Source organism: Myotis nattereri (assembly GCF_964212035.1).
Source record: "Myotis nattereri genome assembly, chromosome: 6".
Lineage (NCBI taxonomy): Eukaryota > Metazoa > Chordata > Mammalia > Chiroptera > Vespertilionidae > Myotis > Myotis nattereri.
The window spans coordinates 51,771,865-51,792,527 of record NC_138081.1 but is presented as its reverse complement, the minus strand read 5'-3'; the positions used below and the strand labels follow the sequence as shown (position 1 = coordinate 51,792,527).

The 20,663-nt window shown below is 37.8% G+C and overlaps 1 pseudogene across 1 annotated transcript in view; it reads right to left on the bottom strand.

Moving 5' to 3' along the window:
• The window catches only part of LOC308520842 (TCF3 fusion partner-like), a 201,167-nt pseudogene extending 180,771 nt beyond the window's left edge, over window positions 1-20,396 (bottom strand). The window contains exons 1-3 of the transcript in view: window positions 20,302-20,396; window positions 16,065-16,147; window positions 14,662-14,687 (exon numbers count right to left, since the gene is read on the bottom strand). The product of the transcript in view is annotated as a TCF3 fusion partner-like (transcript). The remainder of the gene's footprint in view (window positions 1-14,661; window positions 14,688-16,064; window positions 16,148-20,301) is intronic.
• Between the last annotated feature and the right edge of the window lie 267 nt (window positions 20,397-20,663).

Here is a 20,663-nt window from a genome sequence, read left to right as displayed (position 1 = left end):
AGATATGCATTAATTTTATTTAATGACAATCTAAAACACTTTTCTGAGTCTGTGAAGTGTAAAAATACCCACCGAAAGGCATGGCCCTGGGAGCCTGGGTGAGTTGCACTATTTACCCCAGGCAGGCAGCTGGTGCTTTTTCTTCTACTTCTCTATTAACGGTACTAATGGACTTTGAAAGATCTGCATTCCTTTGGCAGCATTATTCTGCCTCATTTTCTTAATGCTATCCTGTGGGTTTTGTCATGCTCCCCTTTTATCTACTCTTTCGGTCTAAATTAAATTCAAACAAGCATACATCAATCTCTATGAATATAATAAAACGTGCAAAGCAAACTCTTCCGTGAACATAGTAAATAACACTTCTGAAGGTAATATTTAAGTGCAATTTTAAGCAAAGTCATCCTACTTTGTAATGGAACTAGATAATTAAACAAAATAAACTGCCTAAAATAACATTTAAGAGGTTGGTACAGGAAAAATCTGCACGACAACTGAACTAAGGGTTTTTTCTCCTCATTAGTTCAGGTGAAGTGACTAGGCATGATTGTTCCTCCTCTCTCTCATAAAAGGCTGTGTTGTCAGGTTCCTGACTAGTTGTCCCTGCCTTTGAGGTTGCTTAGTAAGCAGGATCCTCAGACATGAAAAAACAGTAAGGGCTGCATGTAGAACAGATATTGTGACCTATTTCTATCCAATGTCCTTCTCCTCTCACCTGCCACTCAGTGCCCTGAGAATTCCGGTAAATAGTGAAAATTAGGCCTCAAGGCTGCTGATACTTCTCTGAACTACAGATTTTCACCTCAGGAAACCTGACTGTGTATCTGAAGTCCACTTGGTGCATACATGCAACTAGACTACTTCCCAAACAAGAGGGTATTTTCCTTTTGGAGGTTCCCCAATGGCAGGGACACACTTAAATCCACTTACCCTTTGGTCCAGATGGGAAAGAGGACTTATGTGGACCAAGGTGACAAACTTTGACCCAAAGCATGAAACACAGAAAAGAATTTGGTTGATCCCACTGGACCAGCCTTTTTAGATCACTAGCAGGTAACTGGCTTCTGGCATTCCCACCATCTTCTGCTGCACCAGGAATTAATTCGGGGCACAGGTGCTTTCTAACCCGACTTTGTCTGCTTCTGCTATCTATTCCTCACTTGTAAACAAACAAGAGACTGCAGCTCATACTGACTTTTCTTTACCCTAAATCTTAAAAATTTTATTGAAAATGAGCCATAAACAATAAATAGACTTTTACCACTTATTATTCAGAGACTCAATGTTTTGGCTCCTCTTTCCTAAGAAAGGCCAGTTGTGTTAGAAGACGACTAGCTGGGGCTACTTCATAACTACCAGAATCCAGTCAACTAGAAATAAGAAACATAAGTATTTCAAGATCAGTATGATATTGTTTGCTATAATACACTGTCATTCAGCTAATTAGTCCCCTTCCTATTTTAAGGTAAAGTAGCCAGTTTTGTGCTTTAATGTTTGATAGATACAGAAGAGTTTATAGTTTCAGTGAAAAGAGGTAAGAATTCTGAGCTATGACAGAATTATCTACCAAACCAAGAGACCAGTTGGCTCTTTACAGAACTACATACCAAAAGAGTTACAAAGTCAGCTACAAGGACAAAATTAGGAGCCAGAACATGTGGTTGCTTCTGAACATCATATCTTTGATTTCTATGAGATCTTTCTTTGTCCTGGCAGCCCACACACCAAACCTTACTCTGGCACTTCCTGATCATTGTGGCTCACCCAGAGCATTTCAAAACTTATCTCAGATCTCCTTTTCTTCCTTTTTGTAGAGCCCTCCTCGGATAAGGAGAAACTTGAACCTCCTTCTCAGAAAGACATTCAAGTGCATAGTTGCATTTTTTTTTAAAAACTATTTTTCTTCCAACCTCCTCATCTGGAGAAAACTTTAACTATTACAAGGATGAGGAAAAAAATGAATGAATACCCTTTCAAATATTTTCACTACAAAACATAAGCCAGTAACAGAAAGAAAAATATCACATGATTTCATGTGTATAAGAAATATAAAGTAGTCAAATACATAGAAGCAGAAAATACAATGGTATCTGGCCACAGGAGGAAATGGGGAGTTTCTATTCTATGGGTATACTATTAGTTCTGCAAAAATTCTAGAGATCTGCTGTACGACATTTTGCCTGTGGTATTGTTAACCTAAAACTTTAAGAAGGTAGATCTTATGTTTAGTGTTCTTACAACAATAAAAAAACAAAAATATATAAAATAGAAAAAGAAAACAACACCCATAATTTTTCTATCTCTGTCATTTTCTTTATGAATTTTAGAAATTACTTTGCAAACTATATTTTTAAAGAAATGTAATCATAAAGTGTGTGGATTTTTGTTTGGTGATTTTATGTTTCTATATAGTCATAATAACTGTGATTGGTTCTACTGGTTGTGCTCTATCCCCTACTGAGGCATATAATAGGTAAGCAACTCTGTTTCTGGACCACCAGGGCTAGAATTCTCACTCCCCATTTATTACCTGTGGGATCAGAGGAAGGTTTCATATTTGCTAATGTTTTGGTGTTTTTATCTTCAAAAGAATAAATGCATCTATTTATTTTGATTTATTTTGAGACTTAGAATGATTTACTAAATGACAATTACTTAGAACAGTGTTTGACAATAGTGAACCCTCAATATATGTAAGGTAGCATGATTCTTATCATTGAACATGCATGCAGTATGAATTTTCAACAATTACCCATGCAATCTTACCATGAAAAAAAGTTTAATAAATGAATATATTTTATATTAAGTATATTAGATTTTTATATATTAGATTTTTTGCACACAAATTAGTTTTTTTAATTCAGCGTATAAGGGAGTTTTAGTAGCTACCTACTATCTTCTAAAATTCATACAATATCCCAAAATAGCTATTTTATATTTTATGTAATCGAACTTAGGGTCCTATTAGTATTTTATTATAAATATAGAGGCCCGATGTATGAAATTTGTGCAAGGGACTCGGCTCTCACAGCCCGGGCTTTGTCTGGAAGGTTGTCCGGAAGGACATCTGGTCTAATTAGCATATTACTCTTTTATTATTATAAATAATTTAATATCATTCTTCTGTATCACATCTCACCTGCCTAGAATTCAGTAATTTTCAAAACATATATAATGATATACAAAGTATGAAGTAAGGAACAAGAAAACTTTTGAAGCATTATAATTCATGTCGCACAATATATGAGATAATGCTCAAGCAGTACATGCACTCAGGTTCTCATTCACAACTATGGAACATTGTTTTACATGAATTCTTAACAGCCTTTTCTGGGTTGCCAGTAGAATAGAAGACAAATAAAATAAGATTGTTAAAATGTAAGGTAAAAAAAAACCTAAATTACATTAACTAAATTAAACTGAAATACAGACTAACAGTTTCAATAAGAACAATAAAATATGCCGGCCTATGGCCAGGCATCAGAGGAAAACATAAAAAATATCCACCAAAGTAGAACATAAGAACTGCAGATACAACACAGACTAAGGTCACTTAGCATAATGGCTAACAGCCTTACATAACTCAATATGCCCTAGGGAACTGCTGCATTAGATCACAATACAATGATTTAAATTCTGACTGAATTGTCATTGACAGTTTAAATGACTTTCTGTGTGCTCTCTTTATACAGTCAGGAAGATATACATTAAATTTCAAAAATATATGACAAAATGGCTATGATTTTTTAAGTGCATTTGCTTTAAGCGTTAGGAAAAAAATCATAAAATAATTGATTCAAAATGAGTCATTCACAGAAGGTTTGCATTTTGTTTCAGAGACAGCCACAACCTAGTGAAGTTCTGTGCCTACTTCCCTCACAGACACACTGACTAAGAAACGCACGGGGGGAAGGGAAGCCTGGACAAGACAGTTGTTATAATGAACCAGGAGCCCCAGCACCCTGTCCTCTGTCCTACCCTAAAACTGGGTAATGAAAGACAGTCACCTTAGAAACTACATTGCATTTTCCAGGTCTCATTAGTTTACATTTCAGAATTAATGATGTAGTTGATATATTTCTTTCTGGCACTTACTTTAAGTAAAAATTTTAACACTGTATTTTCTGAATTTGCATGTTGTTTTTTTTTGGTTTTTTTTTTTGCTTGTTTACTCTGGAGTATCCCAGTTTTATTAAGGAAAGACTATTCTCTTAAGAGCTGCCATCCCACAGACAGCAAAGCAGCTTAGTCAGAAAGAGACCAGCAAACTACTGGTTCTATATTCTGCTCCATTAAGCAAGGCAAGGCTCTAACATCATAATGAAACACTCAGCTGTATAATTTATTCAGTGAAAAGAATATTATGGTTATATTTATTCATTTCAATCACATCACAATTATCAGCCCCTTCCAATGTTTATATTATAAAACTGCCTTTCATAAAATATATGTTAATACTTCTCATTCATTCCTCCTTTCTATATATAGTGAGTTGTTTAAAAATTTGAGTGAGACATAAATATAAAGAGTTCCTCACGTTTATAAATTTATTTTGTTTTTAATTGAAGCCAGATGCTAAAGGCATATGCAAAAACAACATAAAACTGTTTATTAATGTTAATATATATCTAACCTGTTTAAGCAACTACAAAACACAGAACCAATTTTACCTGCAGATATTTGATTATTAAGATTGTGAAGAGAGTTTTAATTTATTTTTTCCCCCTTTAAATGCTATTTCTTAAATTGCCTGAAAATACTGCCTGGCAAAAGTGCTCTGGCTAATACTGTAATTTAGAAGAGCATTGAAATGCGCCCTTAGCTAAGAAAGTCACAGGTTCTTGGTTCTCGTGTTACTTGTGCCATAGGGAGTTTATAATGGAAATGACAACAGACCATTAACTATAGCACTGCTTGTAGGCATTGATATAAATATCATTACAGATTAAAGACCTCTGCAAGAATTTAGTCAAGTAGGATTAGCAAATAAACTATTAGAGCTGAAGATTAAATTGTGATAGACCAAATAAAGTAAATCCGCTATATCCTCACTTTCATTTGTTTCCAGAGTGGCAACAATTATTGCTGGTTTCAAAAATGATTCATAAGTGAATCCTGTGGAGAGAGTACAGCCAAGAGGCGTGGAAGTAAACCTAAGGTTAAGGTCGACATTAAGGAGATGGGAGAGGACATTTTGGGCTCAGTGTGTTTTAACTGTGGCTCGCAATCAGAGAAATGGAAATTTCAGAGCAAGCCATTAATCGCTGTGCATATCCACAATTCTTGGCAATATAAATTGGATATTTTAATCTTCTCTACTTCATGGCCTTGTCAGATCTCATGGCAAATCTCCTAGGTTTTGATATCTCCTGTGATAGTTTTTATGTGTGTTTGTTCCCTCCTAGGAAATCTATGTTTTATCTCTGTTTGGCTTCCCCCATTTGTTGATTATGTTTTTTTGAATGTCATGACCCACGTAAGCAATGACATTTTCATCTTAATATTGATAGGTAAAAATTTAAATTGCATACATGCAGACTGGCATTTTTATATGCCTTCACTGCATTAGAGACTTTACTGGCTTCCATTTATATTCATACTTTGGTTTCCTGTGCTAAATTTCCACCTCCTTCTAAATTATGCTATGATACTGGTATCACTGAACACATAGAATTACGCTACAGAGAATTATAAATTAATTATGCTAATTTACACAGTTACTATTAATTCCTCTGTCATTTGTTTTATTCAGATATTCAATGTTTATCTACACAACAGTTGAAAGAGGATCAGGGAGAAGGAATGGCACTGTGTAATAAAGCTTCTGCAGGGAATTCAGCTGCTTCTGACACCCATGTTCAGAGAAGAAACTGGAAGCAATGGGATATTCTTGCCCAGCAACACCATCCTGGGCTAGGAACTGATGGGTGAAATAAAATATATACACTCAGCACACTACTTGGTTTTACTTTTTTTTCTTTATCTCAAAAAGATATGAAAGTAAAGATTCTGAGATCAGTGTCTATCACCAAAATCATAGAATAATGACAAAGCTGTAATAGGAAAATTCAAAAGAAAAAAGAAAAGATAGATACCATGGTTGGTTTTTTTTTTTTTTTAAATGTTGGTTTATGATGGTAAGTGCTGGCAGGACCAATGTGAGCCAATCAACAAACAAATCCAAACAAAAATTAGTGCAAGAATTGTGGTGCTTTATGTCAGAGTAGAATGGGTGGTAGGGACAATAAACTAATGATGGCAGCAAGATTGATAACAATGGGTCACACTAAGGCTCCACCTTCAATGAGTAATGCCAAGAATTTAGGCTGTGAGCAGTGCAGCAAGAACATGAAAAGTTCCCCATGGTTGTGAATAGGATGTGTCTTGATTTTTTAAGTTGCAACAGAAGTTTTAAGGAAATTAAATCTCTTTCCTTGTGACTAAAGTAACATATTTTGCCTAATATAAATATCTGAGTTTGTCAGAGACTCATTTATTTGTTTATTTGTGAAAGAAGCACATATAGTCTCATGATGGTCATAATAAAAGATTTAAGCATTTACGTGTTTATTAAATAAAAACAAACAAGCAAAACCTGATAGCTTTTTTATGAGCCAGGCATTGTTCTACGCAATTTACCAATTTTTTAAAAAAATATATTTTATTGATTTTTTACAGAGAGGAAGGGAGAGAGATAGAGAGTTAGAAACATCAATGAGAGAGAAACATCGATCAGCTGCCTCCTGCACATCTCCTACTGGGGATGTGCCCGCAACCCAGGTACATGCCCTTGACCGGAATCGAACCCGGGACCCTTCAGTCCACAGGCCGACGCTTTATCCCCTGAGCCAAACCGGTTTCGGCAATTTACCAATTTTTAACACACATTTAATCTTGTAATAATGATATGAGGTTGATACTATTAATATCTTCAGCTTATAGGTAAAGAACCTGAAGCCCAGGCCCCTAGTAATAGACAGCAGAGTGGAAAGGACACAGGCAATCTGATTCTGTGTACCTGTTAAATCATTTTTGATGGCAAAAAAGCACATTTATGAGATGGCCTTTATATCCATGGAGTGCTTAAGAGTGGGGTTAGGCATTTTGTAGAGCAGAGGTGGGCCAGACTTAGGGGAATTTCTGTGGAATATAAGTAATTATCCTTTAACTTTAGCATATCATGTAGTACAGTGGTTCTCAACCTGTGGGTCGCAACCTCTTTGGGGAACGAACGACCCTTTCACAGGGGTCGCCTAAGACCATCGGAAAACACGTATATAATTACATATTGTTTTTGTGATTAATCACTGTGCTTTAATTATGTTCAATTTGTAACAATGAAATTGGGGGTCAGCACAACATGAGGAACTGTATTAAAGGGTCGCGGCATTAGGAAGGTTGAGAATCACTACACAGTATTTACTAATGTAAGAAACAAAATCTGCTTTATGCTTTCAGGGTGTATCTCATATACAGTAATAAAGAGTTACTCATATGGTAATAATAACAATCATTGCACTTACTAGAAAATGAAGGTGCTACAATAGTCCCTAAGATTTCATAAAGTAAGTCTGGAAGCAATATACTGTACTATTTTATTGTACTGCACTGATTTACAGTATATGACATATCTTTCTGTCATGGATATAAGTATCCTATCTAATAATAGAGAAACATGGTTATTAACCATAACTTCACGACCCTTCCCATTGGCTAATCAGCAAGACATGCAAATTAACTGCCAATCAAGATGGCGGCCGGCAGCCAGGCAGCTGAAGCGAACAGGAGGCTTGCTTGCTCCAGTGACAGAGGAAGCCAAGGTTCCCTGCCTGCTGCTGCTGGCCTCTGAGCTGCAGTCTAAGAAACAATGTTGCAATTATAGAAGCTAAACAATCCCCAGAAACCTGCTTTCAGCCAGCTGGGCCTTAGAGCTGGAGTTGCAACAGTGTTACAATTATAGAACTCAAATAAACCAAGATACCTGCTTTCAGCAGCCGAGGTCTCAGAGCTGGAGCTGAGCCTCAGAGCTAAAGCCAGCTCTCAGCTCCAGTGACAGCCATAGAAGGTAAATAAATCCCAGAATAAAAAAGGAAAAAAGAAAAAAAGGAGAGGTTGGGAGCTTCAGTCACCCGCTAGCCTGAAAACGGTTCTCAGCCCCTCACCCAGACTGGCCAGGCACCCCAGTGGGTATACCCACCCTGAAGGGGGTGTGACCAGCTGCAAACAGCCATCATCCCCTCATCCACACTGGCCAGGCACCCAAGCAGGACCCCCACCCTGAAGGGTGTGTGACCAGCTGCAAACAGCCATCATCCCCTCATCCAGGCTGGCCAGGCACCCAAGCGGGACCCCCATCCTGATCCAGGACACCCTTCAGGGCAAACTAGCCGGCCCCCACCCGTGTACCAGGCCTCTATCCTATATAGTAAAAGGGTAATATGCAAACTGACCCTAACAGCAGAAAGACTGGGAATGACTGGTCACTATGACACACACTGACCACCAGGGTGCAGACGCTCAATGCAGGAGCTGCCTCTGGTGGTCAGGTCACTCTCACATGGGAGGATCTCTGATCAGCCACAAGCCAGGCTGATGGCTGCCAGTAGAGTGGTGGTGGTGGGAGCCTCTCCCGCCTCCTCAGCAGTGCTAAGGATGTCTGACTGCAGTTTAGGCCCGCTCCCCGCTGGCAAGTGGACATCCCCCTAGGGCTGCCGGGCTGCCAGAGGGATGTCTGATTGCCATCTTAGGCCCAATTCCCCGGGGAGCGGGCCTAAGCCAGCAGGTGGTCATCCCCTGAGGGGTCCCAGACTGCGAGAGGGCACAGGCCAGGCTGAGGTACCCCCCTACCCCTGAGTGCACAAATTTTTGTGCACTGGGCCTCTAGTCCTATATAATAAAAGAAAAACATGCAAATTAACCATCCCTCCGCTATGCTCAAGCCATGCCCAGAAGCCACGCCCAGAAGCCAATGAGGCATGCGTATGCAAATTAACCTGACAAAGATGGCGGATGATTTGCATACACAGAGCAGAGAGGGAGAACTGGCAGCTTGGGGGACATGTCTCCCTCGGCTGCTCCCGTGGTCGCTCCTTTGTGGGGACGTGGCTCCCTCGGTCACCAGATGGAGAGCAGAGTAAGAGAGCCGGAGGCTTGGGGGAATGTGACTCCCTTGGTTGGGGAAAACCCAGAGCGTGGGGAGCACCAGGAATGCTGGGAATCGTAGTTCTGGTGGCAGATGGATCTCCTAGACACTAGAGCAGCCGTGGGCAAACTACGGCCCGCGGGCCGGATCCGGCCCATTTGAAATGAATAAAACTTAAAAAAAAAGACCGTACCCTTTTATGTAATGATGTTTACTTTGAATTTATATTAGTTCACACAAACACTCCATCCATGCTTTTGTTCCGGCCCTCCGGTCCAGTTTAAGAACCCATTGTGGCCCTCGAGTCAAAAAGTTTGCCCACCCCTGCACTAGAGCAGAGTGAGCCTGGAGCAAGTTACTGTTGCGGTTGGGGATGGAGGGAAAGCAAAGGTGAGAGACATAAGTAAAATCAGAGTGTCTAGGAAAAATTAAAGGGAAGATATCCTAGAACTTCCAGGAAATCTCCACCAATGAAGCAAAGAAAAAAAAAGCCTCTATTATTTTGTAAGCAACAAACCAGACTGGGTTGGGGGTCTCAGACAATTCGCTCATATGATTGCAAAGACAGACAGAAACTTCCGGATTGGACAGGGTTCCCCTGAGGACTCCCAGATTGGAGAGGGTGCAGGTTGGGCTAAGGGACCCCCCTCACCCCCCACCCCCACCCCCAGTGCATGAATCTTTGTGCACCAGGCCCCTAGTCTACATAATAAAAGCCGAAGTGACTGTTATGATGGAATGACTGTGATGTGCACTGACCACCAGGGGGCTGATGCTCAGTGCAGGAGCTGCCCCATGGTGGTCAGTTCATTCCCACAGGGGGAGCACCGCTCAGCCAGAAGCCGGGATCACAGCTCATGAGTGCAGTGGTGGTGGTGGGAGCCTCTCCCACCTCTATGGCAGCGCTAAAGAGCAGCAAGCTGAGCGATAAGGAGCAGTGAGCAGGCAGGTGGTAAGGAGTGCGGGCTCCCAGACTGAGAGAGGGCACAGGCGAGGCTGAGGGAACCTCCCCTCCCCCGCTGCCAAGGGCATGAATTTCGTGCACTGGGCCTCTAGTGGGAATATAATAAAGATGTATGAATAAGATAATTGCTTGAAATATGTCTGTGGGGCGGGTTCTATTTGTCTAATTCATTTGCTATGCATTTAATTCTTATAGTTTAATTTTTCATGCCATGGAATTATTATAAATCTATGCTCAAATGCTTAATTTCTATTTCTAGAGCATTTTGAATTTATGTTGTGATCTAGAGTCAAGCTTATTGAGACATCTTGAAAAAATATATATCTAGCAAAACCACCTTTTAAAGAAAATCATTAGAATTAAAATTATGAAGAAAAGAATTTACAGTGAAGATTTTATTGGAATGCCTGGCTAGTGTAGCTCAGTGGTTGAGCATCAACCTATGAACCAGGAGGTCTGGCTTGATTTCAAGTCAGGGCACCAGCCCAGGTTGCAGGCTTGATCCCCAGTAGGGGATGTGCCAGAAGCAGCCAATCAATGATTCTTCCTCATCATTGATATTTCTATCTCTCTCCCTCTTCCTTCCTCTTACTCTAAAAACATATATATTTTTAATTTAAAAGAATATTGTGGGAAGGAGGAAGGCATGCCACGTATTTGGAGACTGAATTAGTGTATAATTCAGAATCAGCTGGGCCTCACAACAGTAACAAATTAGTCCCAAAATATCAATAGTTTAATCCTATAAAATTTGTTGCTCTTTCAAGTAAGATAAATATCCAGTGGCCTTCTTTCATCATAGAGCTATCTCATCCATAAATCCTGGTCTCTGACATTGGTGGGGCCTGGGATAGAGTGGTGAGGAAAGCACATCATTGCTCATTGTTTTCAGTTAGTAAGTGAAACATTGTCTGTTCTATAAGTCCACTGGCTAAAACTAGTTACATCAACTTAGTTTGAGACAAATTACGAAATCAACTTACTTTCAAGGATTACGGGAAATATTGGTAATCACATGGAAATATTTGAAAAATTAAAGAATTATTTTTCTCCCTCTGGTACAATATAATATTAAGTGGAATATGAATTTAATATCTAAGAAGTAGTATAAATATAAAAATACATTTATTTAATTTTAATAGTACCTTATAATACTGCTACTTGCTTATATATTTAATAAATAAAGCTAATAAAGGCTAATGTGCTAATATATGTTTCAACCTACTTTAGCAAAAAAAAAAAATAGGTGAATGAAAAGCAGAGGCCTGGGAACTAATAAAAACAGGCAGATTTCAAGGGAGCAGAGACAAGGTGGGGTGTGAGTGAGGTTAAAATAGTAGAATATAAAGAGATTAGTTTACTCCAGCAATGGTTAGAATTATTGTTTGAGTCATCTGTTCAACTACCATCTTAGAATTCTCCTTTAATGTAGGAATTATTATTTATAGAGAAATGTGATGAGCTAAAATTAGAACAGCTATAAAATAACAAAATTTGCAAAGCAAGAGGGCAAACATGTTCTATTATAGTAACCAAGGCCATGCTACTCTTCTGGTAGTAATTCTATTTTCATAAAGAGCAAGACTAATGAAGAGAAAATAAATGGTCCCCTTTTTGTTTAACTTTTGAAATAGGCCAATCTCAATCAATAAACTGATGCATCAGGTCCTAAATGACTGAGAAGCCACCATTAAAATATCGCTGGAAGCATTGATTCTTACCTTATAGTAGATAAACACTAGCTCTGGGAAGGATTCAGTATAATGACATAGCTGGGCATATATCTTAAGCTTACCAACTAGATAGGTATACATGAGTATACCACTTAAACAGACTAAACTCATCTTTAAAGTGAGGATAAATTATAACTATTAAGTTTATTATTAAAATTATACAAGATAATGAATATAAATTTCCAAGGACAGTACTTTTGAACAGATGGCATTAAAAAATAGTGGTTTTCGAAACAATAGGCATTAGAAAAATAAATATCAAAGATAAACTGTGTAGGAGTGTGCATTCTAGTAACAAAGTCCTCCCAGAGATGGCCCCCTCTGTTCCTACAAGCACGCAAGCAAGTGTGACTGGGTTAAAAAATACTCCTTTCTCAGGGCAAACACATGATAGGATCATATATGAGGGAATTGCCTCTGCAGAGCTCAAGGGAAAAAATGAAAGAATAGTTTTCTCTTTCTAGCCTAGAAAAATAGCTACCCCTTACACTGAACCAGAGAATCAAGTTTGTTGATTATGTATTAAGTGACCATAGAGGGAATTAGGTAATCTTGGGACTGAATCATTAAACAATGAAAACATTCATTTCAGCTAAGAAATAGAAAAAAATCTTAGATTGAATACATCTTTTATAATGTTTATAAAATGCCAAGAAGGAAAGGAAACAAGCTGTAAGATTTCAACAGTCCTGCTAGCATTCATAATTTTATTTGAAAAGCAATTATTATATTGATATGAATTTTTCATAAATGAAAATAACTGACTTATTTTCATTCATTTTTCCAAATTTGCTTATTAAATACACATTTTTGATATTAATGTAAAAATAAATTGTAGGAATATATTTATAACCAATGGGAATTGGTAGTTATAATATTGTATCCTTGTAAGGTTTAAAATCACACCCACTTAATAATAACTTGTTCCTAATTCATAAAATGATAAATACTCATATTTAAGCAATATTTAATTAAAATAAGTTGGTATACTTACTAAAATTGCATAAAAATTTCGTGACCTAATTTCTGTGTTAATAGCATATCTATTTACATTAAAGATCTTTTAACAATATGAAAACAAATTAAAATGCTAAAGCTACAATCTCTGTTCTCTTCCAGGTTTATTTATGCACAACTATTTTGGGGTTGATAAGTTCAGAAGCTTTGCCTCCAAATACTTACAGGTTAATAAACTAATCTTATATAATAAAAGCCTAATATGCTAAGTGTCCGACAGTTCATTTGACCATTTGACCAGTAGCTATGATTTGCACTGCCCACCAGGGGGCAGACGCTCTGACTGGTAGGTTAGCTTGCTGCTGGGGTCCAGTCAATCAGGGCTGGGTGAGATGGGCCGAATATGCTCTGGAGACCTCCCATGGTCCCTCCCCAGTCCTGATTGTGCACCGGTGGGGTCCCTCGGCCTGGCCTGCACCCATTCACAATCCGGGACCCCTCGGGGGGATGTTGGAGAGCTGGTTTTGGCCCAATCCCCACAGGCCAGACCAATGGACCCTACTGGTGCACAAATCTATGCACCGGGCTTTTAGTAATAGCATAACCATGGAAGGTACTCATGAGATTTCTCTATAAACGGTACAGCATTGTGTAGGAAAATTTAGGGCACTGTCCAATTACAAAGGAGTCACTTTAGAACTTCCTGAGAACTTAGTTTCTGTATTTCTTTGTAATTGACCATTTTTTAAAAGATCAATTTAGTGTAAGGGGATGAGTAAAGAGTTAATTCTATATAAAGTGCTAGAAACTCCTGGAGTGATTTGAAACACTCCAGTGCCTCAGCTCTATTTCATCACTTTGAACTCCCCTGATCAGAATCATCATTGGCAAATGTAAATGAATGCTCAATTTTCTATATCTTTCCTCCAAGCTAAGTTCAATTTTTAGAAATCATCTTTACTTAGCTTAAGATTTCATGGGGTTGATATTGGATAACCACATTTATGCTCCTCTGAAAACTAGCTTATGCTTCTTAAACTGGGAAGCATGCCCTGAAGTCATTGACATTATTTGATAGACACTGTTAGAGGAAATGCAATGGTCAGTTTTATATGTCAGCCTGGCTCGGCTGTAGTAATCCATTGCTTAATCAAACATTCACCTAGGTGTTATGGTGAAGGTATTTTGTAGAAGCAGTTCACATCCACATCTCCTAGTTACCCTTGATGATGTGGGTGAGACTCATCCCATCAATTGGAGGTTTCAAGAGAAAAAACTAAGGTTTTCAGGAAAGAAGAAATGTGGCCTCAACACCATACCATCAACTCCTGAATGAATTTCCAGTTTGCCAGCCTTCCCTACAAATTCAAAAATTGCCAGCCCCTATAATCACAAGTCAGTTCCTTTAATATTTTTTCAGATAGATAGACAGAGAGATTTAGTTATATCTATAGCTAGAGACAAAAATATAGATACAGAGATGTCACAATGTCCTTATTATAAAAAATGAACAGAAATAAACAGTATCTAATATAATCTTTTAAAAGGTGATTTTCTTTACTTTTAGTTATTCTAAACTGGAAAAATATCCACTTTGTTGGTAATGGAGAAAATTAAATGTTAAAATGTTGTCAGTGGCCTATGCTGCCCACCCAATGCATTTACACATTATTTGACTTTCACTTACTAAGATATTTTATTTTTCAATACACAAGGCTTCAGAAACAAGCTATCAGTAAAGAAAGAAAAACATTTTTGTTAAATCAAAGTTATTCTGATTCTTAGAATATGTTGCAATCCGGTTTTGCATAGAGTGAAAATTTAGGTGAAACTTTGCTAACAAACGGTCACAAAGATCAACTTACTATTTCCTGTTTGATCAAACCCTTTCCTAAAACAGTTGGAGAAGAGAAACATTTTTAATAAAAACAATGTAAGCTGAAATCTACAAAACCTTTAATTCAAGCTGCTGAAGTTGTGTTATTTCATCATAAGCTCACTACAGAAAAATGATTCAAGAAATAGTTATTTACTCAAAGATACAAAATGACTTAAAAAGTAATAACAAACTAAAGTTCCAGCTGCAACGATGCAAAAGTTCTATCCAAAACCATGATGAGCGTTCCTAATAAGCATCCTGTAAGATAATGCATCAAATCCCTCTAGCCTGCCTCTCACAGTCTGAAATCCATTCCTTTCTCCTTAACCTGGATTAACTGCTGCTCAAACCTACTGAAACCACATCCATCCTTGAAGAACCAGTTAAACTGCCACTGCCTACAATCCAACAAATGTTCTTCCTTCCTTCAAGCACGCTGGGTGCTTCTTGTCATTATTACTTAGGACATTTTACATTTTATGCCTTAGGTAGTTATTTTTATGTCTTACATCTCCAGTAAGGATCATATTCTCAAAGACAAGATCTGCCTGCATGTTACTGCAATGCTCACAACCACCCCCATATGCCCACACAGAAAACTATGTACACTTAGTAATGTTTCTTCAAAAAACATCATCTAATTATATTTTAAAAGATGGACTTTATATTTGTTGACAAACATAACAAATGTATGTAGGGGCCAAGGAAGATGAAGCGGGTTTTGGAAAAATTATTTTTTTAAAAATAAAATTATATCTTCTAGGGGAAGTAGCAGTAAAAAAAAAAATCTTTGATTCCCATTGCAATGCTCAGTGTATGTGTGTGTGCATGTGTGTGCCTGTATGTGTGCGTGTGGCTTGAGTTCTTAAAACTGGGAAAGTATGGACACAATCATCTAGTATATTCAAGGAATTTATTTCTGCTACATAAAGAATGGATACTGGCAGATGTAGAATATTCTAGACATTCACTAATGCCCCCACGGAGGGAAGGAACAGAACCTAGAGGAATAAAAGAGTGAATATCACAGCTCCCCCAAACATTTCTTCACTTACAGTATGAGGACACAAGGCACTGGTGCATCAAATCAAAATGAACATACTGATTCATCAGCAACTCCAGCAACAGAGTCAGATACAAGAAGCTATACTCCTTAGAGATTCTAAACTTGCAATTACCCCTGGTTTATAATTTTCAGAGACAACCCTAACAGGCAAAAAACTAAAGGCCATGCCAAACCTGCTGTTTTAAGGATGGCTACTATGTTGCATAAACAGTAGGAATAGTCACCTACCAAAGCAAGGAAGTCATACCAAACACAGCAGGGGGAAATCTAGGAGAGAAGAGGACACTTTCTGTTCAAATTACATTGAACTATAGCCAACTTACCTTTCTCCTCAAGGTACCTGGCAAATGAAGCTGATAAGGAAATCACCGAAAATCTAGCATTTTTCCTCTTCTTTTGTCTAGATCTGAAAGACATAAAGAACAGTTATTACAAATATGAATACCAGGAAATAAAAAAAAAATAAGCATCTTGAAAAAAATCTCAAACTATATGCAAATACTGTACTAGTATATTGAAAGAAGGGAATCACTGAAATAAACTGTAAGCAGTGTCATATAAGAAACAACTTTGAGAAAATGTCTCATTCAAGTTCTCAATAGAATTCAATGAAATCTATGCAAGATTAATGACGTTCTGATTAGGAAACTGAAAAGACAGTGTATGACTATATAACTGCTTAAATAAAAACTACAAAGGAGCTGAAACCGGTTTGGCTCAGTGGATAGAGCGTCGGCCTGCAGACTGAAGGGTCCCAGGTTCGATTCCGGTCAAGGGCATGTACCTGGGTTGCGGGCACATCCCCAGTGGGAGGTGTGCAGGAGGCAGCTGACTGATGTTTCTCTCTCATCGATGTTTCTAACTCTCTATCTCTCTCCCTTCCTCTCTGTAAAAAATCAATAAAATATATTTTTTTTAAAAAAACTACAAAGGATGTTAATATGAAATTAATAAAATAAAAAATGATCATAAAAAATTATGGTGACTCAACCCAAAAGGAGGGAAGATGTCCAGTTATGCAATCGTAGATTAAAAATAATTTTTAAAAATCTTCCTGTGATAAAGACTTTAATTTGCATATAGGAAAAGTTCACAGAGGATTAGGCAATGTTAATTAAAATATACTAGAACTTAGAAATAACTCTGTTCATATGTTGCACTTTTAAATGACTTAAAAATAATCTATAAATTGCTTTTTGTAAAAGAATAATTAGTACCTACAAAAGGGAAACTATCTGCCTACTTCAAACTCTGAAAACAAGAATGCCAAAAGATAAGGAAGACTGTTAAACAAGGTTTCCAGATACAGCCAACATGATATTTACGTAGAGGAGGAAAAATTAAAAAATAAATTTAAAAAGTTGTTCTTAGATAAATAATGTCTTATAAAATGTGCCACCTACATGTGTTTTTTTTTACAAAAAATAAGTATTCAATGACATACTCCAAATAACTGAGAGATTAATTAAACCCTAAAATCGCAGACTAGAACTTTGTATACTTAAAGAACCAGTACTACTCAATGTAACTAATAAAACAGAAATAGATATAATTACTTCCATGTAATAATAAAACTTCATCCAAATATCCAAACTCATTATTATAGAACTTCCTTTATTTGAAATAATGATATTAACATTAATGATATCAAATTATAATTAGGTTAATATTAACAGAATCTCAGCAGAGAATTAAAAAAGCACAAAACTGTTGTACCAGTAGAAAAAAAGAATATAAATAGCCCTAATATATAACACTAAACCATGTTATGGATTATAAAGTCAAATTGTTGAAAGATATTTATATTGTAAAAATGATCAAAATGAAGTAAGGGAAAAATCAATTTCTAAAATGGTACAAATACTCAATACACAAATACATTCACATAGATGTACAAACATACATGAATACCTCAAAATATTAACAGACATCTACCTTGAATGGTAGGATTACTAGTGTTTGATTGTTTTATAATTTTGCATATTCAAATTTTCAAAATGAATACATATTCCTTTAACAATCAGAAGAGTTTTAATAAGAAACAAATTTTTACAGTCATACAGATAAAAAACCACTTTAACACATATTTTTTCAGTCTCTTTAATGGATATAAATTAGATTACTCTTAGCTTAAAATATACATATTTTCTATAAATGTCTCTATAAGAGATTTGTCTGAGCTGGGCCCAAGTTGTTACTGGCCTGGTGGAACTCAGTACTAAATATTGATGTGTAGTTGAATTAGTGAATATGCTAGTATGCTTTGTATTTGTTCATTTGTTTGCTTGGTTTAGCTAAAAAATCAGGAAATTAAGTAAGAGTCCAATAAAAATGTCCAAAGAAATGGACATTTCTAGCTCCTGAAAGAAAGGGGTGTACATAGGATACTACTATGCTACGTTAAGGCTTGTTAGAGTCACAATAACAAGGATACCTGTAGAACCAAAGGACAAAATACACCATGGAGTGAAGACAAAGACTCCACCTTTGCTAATTCTTCCACTGCTACTGGGGTGGCTTTAACACCCAAAGGCTTTGGGACAACAGGCAGAGAAATGCTGTAACAAGTGCAGAAACAGGAAAGGCAGAAGCAGTCTGCAGAAGAACATTTCCATGAATGAGAACAACAATGTGGGATGTAGAAATAGCATCAGGTAGCTTCTTGCAAACACATTCGAGTCGAAGAGGAAAACCACTAGGAAAACTTCTTGATAACTATCAGAAAGGTTCATGAAATATCTGCTGAGATTCTTACTGGTATTCCAGTACCTTCCCAATACACTTAGAATAGCTGCCTAGCAATGACTGTGGCCAACGCCTTTCTACCTAATATGGCATCTGCCTAGCAGATCAGCCTCATTTGTTCTCTAGTCAACCTACACTTTCACCAACACAATTTTGCTTGATCATGGAAAATTGTCTATTCTTACTGTGCTCATGTCTTTGTTTACATCATTTACTTGTCATCCAAGACTAATGTTACCTCCTGAGGGAAAACTTCCCTATGTTCATAAAAATAACCACTTCTAGCCTGCACTACTCACCAGAAGCACTCTTTATCTAAGTGTCCTATTATAATTCACAGACTTTCTTGATATGTACAAATGTATCATTTATGTATTTGTGTGTTTTTAGGATCTCAATATCCCACCATGATAAAGGCAGTGAATTAGTCTTATTCACTGATATGTAATAGCATCTTAAACAAGGGACTTACTGTATTTCAATAAAATACAGATAGATAGATAGATAGATAGATAGATAGATAGATAGATAGATATAGTAGATAGATTTAGAGATAGACACAGAGATAGACACAAATAAATTAAGAAATATCAAATAGGGTATGAGAAGGAGGGAGAAAGGGAGGAAGAACAAGTGTTAGGTGTAGGGTTTTTACTGGGTATTACAAGAGAAAATAGTTGTCAAATCTAGGGAAATTCATTGTTTATTGATAACATTGTCTACTGAGGAGACACAGGTGCATATGTTTTAGAGATTCATGACTTAAAGGAGAATTAATAGTTATACAGGGATTATTTGAATAGGTTTATTTAGGATCTATGGCTAAAATATCTTTCAGAAGTCAAAATGTTACTTTCCTTCCAAAATACAATGTAGGACTCTTTCAAGATTTGGATATGTTAGGAAAAAATACAATAATTTATACAGTGGGAGAATGCTATACTTTTATTAGTAAACTTTCACAATAATGTAAGTTACTTGGGTAGCAAACATGATTATCATTTTTAAGGGTTTTTTAAAATATATTTTATTGATTTTTTTACAGAGAGGAAGGGAGAGGAATAGAGAGTTAGAAACATCGATGAGAGAGAAACATCAATCAGCTGGCTCCTGCACACCCCCTACTGGGGATATGCCCGCAACCAAGGTACATGCCCTTGACCGGAATTGAACCTGGGACCCTTGAAGTCCGCAGGCTGACGCTCTACCCACTGACCCAAACCGGTTAGGGCTTTTTAAGGTTTTTAAGTAATATGCTCAGAGTTAATGAACTAAATCTTGCCCAAATGTAGTACTCCAGAGGTTGTTGGCCAGCACTGTTCTCAGTCATGGTGATTCCTGCCTAAAAAAGCCACCACATACCATTTTAAAAGCTTCTCTCAGTAACCCTTCAATTAAAGTCAAGCTTTTCACTTTGTCATTATATTATCTACTAGTATGCAATATGCAAAACCCTAATATGCAAAAGGACCAAACGGTGAAACAACCAAACAACCAAACAACCAGTCACTATGACGTGCGCTGACCACCAGGGGGTGTGCATGGAACATGGTGGGCATCAGCCGCTGCAGGATGGTGGAGCAGCTGAGCGGGGGTGCCAGACCAAGGCGAGGTGATAGTAGCTGTCATTGGGGCAAGACTCTGATGGTGACTGAAAATTCTTTGCTCCTGCACGCTGCGGTCCTGCACAGTGCTCACACCCAATTGCTCGGCGCCATCAGTGGGCAGCGACTGCCAACCTCAATCACCCCTCAGGGCTTCTCCACCTCCCCCTGCTCCTGAGGGGTGATCAGGGCTGGCAGCTGCCTCTCATACCCGCTGCTGGCGATAGCACCACTTGCACCCGCTGCTGGTGCCGGAGACACTGCTTGCACCTGTTGCTGGTGCCAGCCCCAATAGCTCTGCGCCATCAGCAGGTGTGACCAGGGCCAGCGCCACCCGCACATGAGAGTGGTGGTGGCAGGAGAGGGGCTTCCAGCAGACAAGGGACCAGGGGCCGTGGCAGGAGGGACCAGGTGGGAGTGCAGAGGATGGGCTAAGACCTGCCCCTGTGCCTTGCGGCCCACAAAGTAACCAAACGGCAGAACGACCTGTGGGTCACGAACAATGAAAATACATCCTGCATATCAGATATTTACATTATGATTCATAACAGTAGCAAAATTACAGTTATTAAG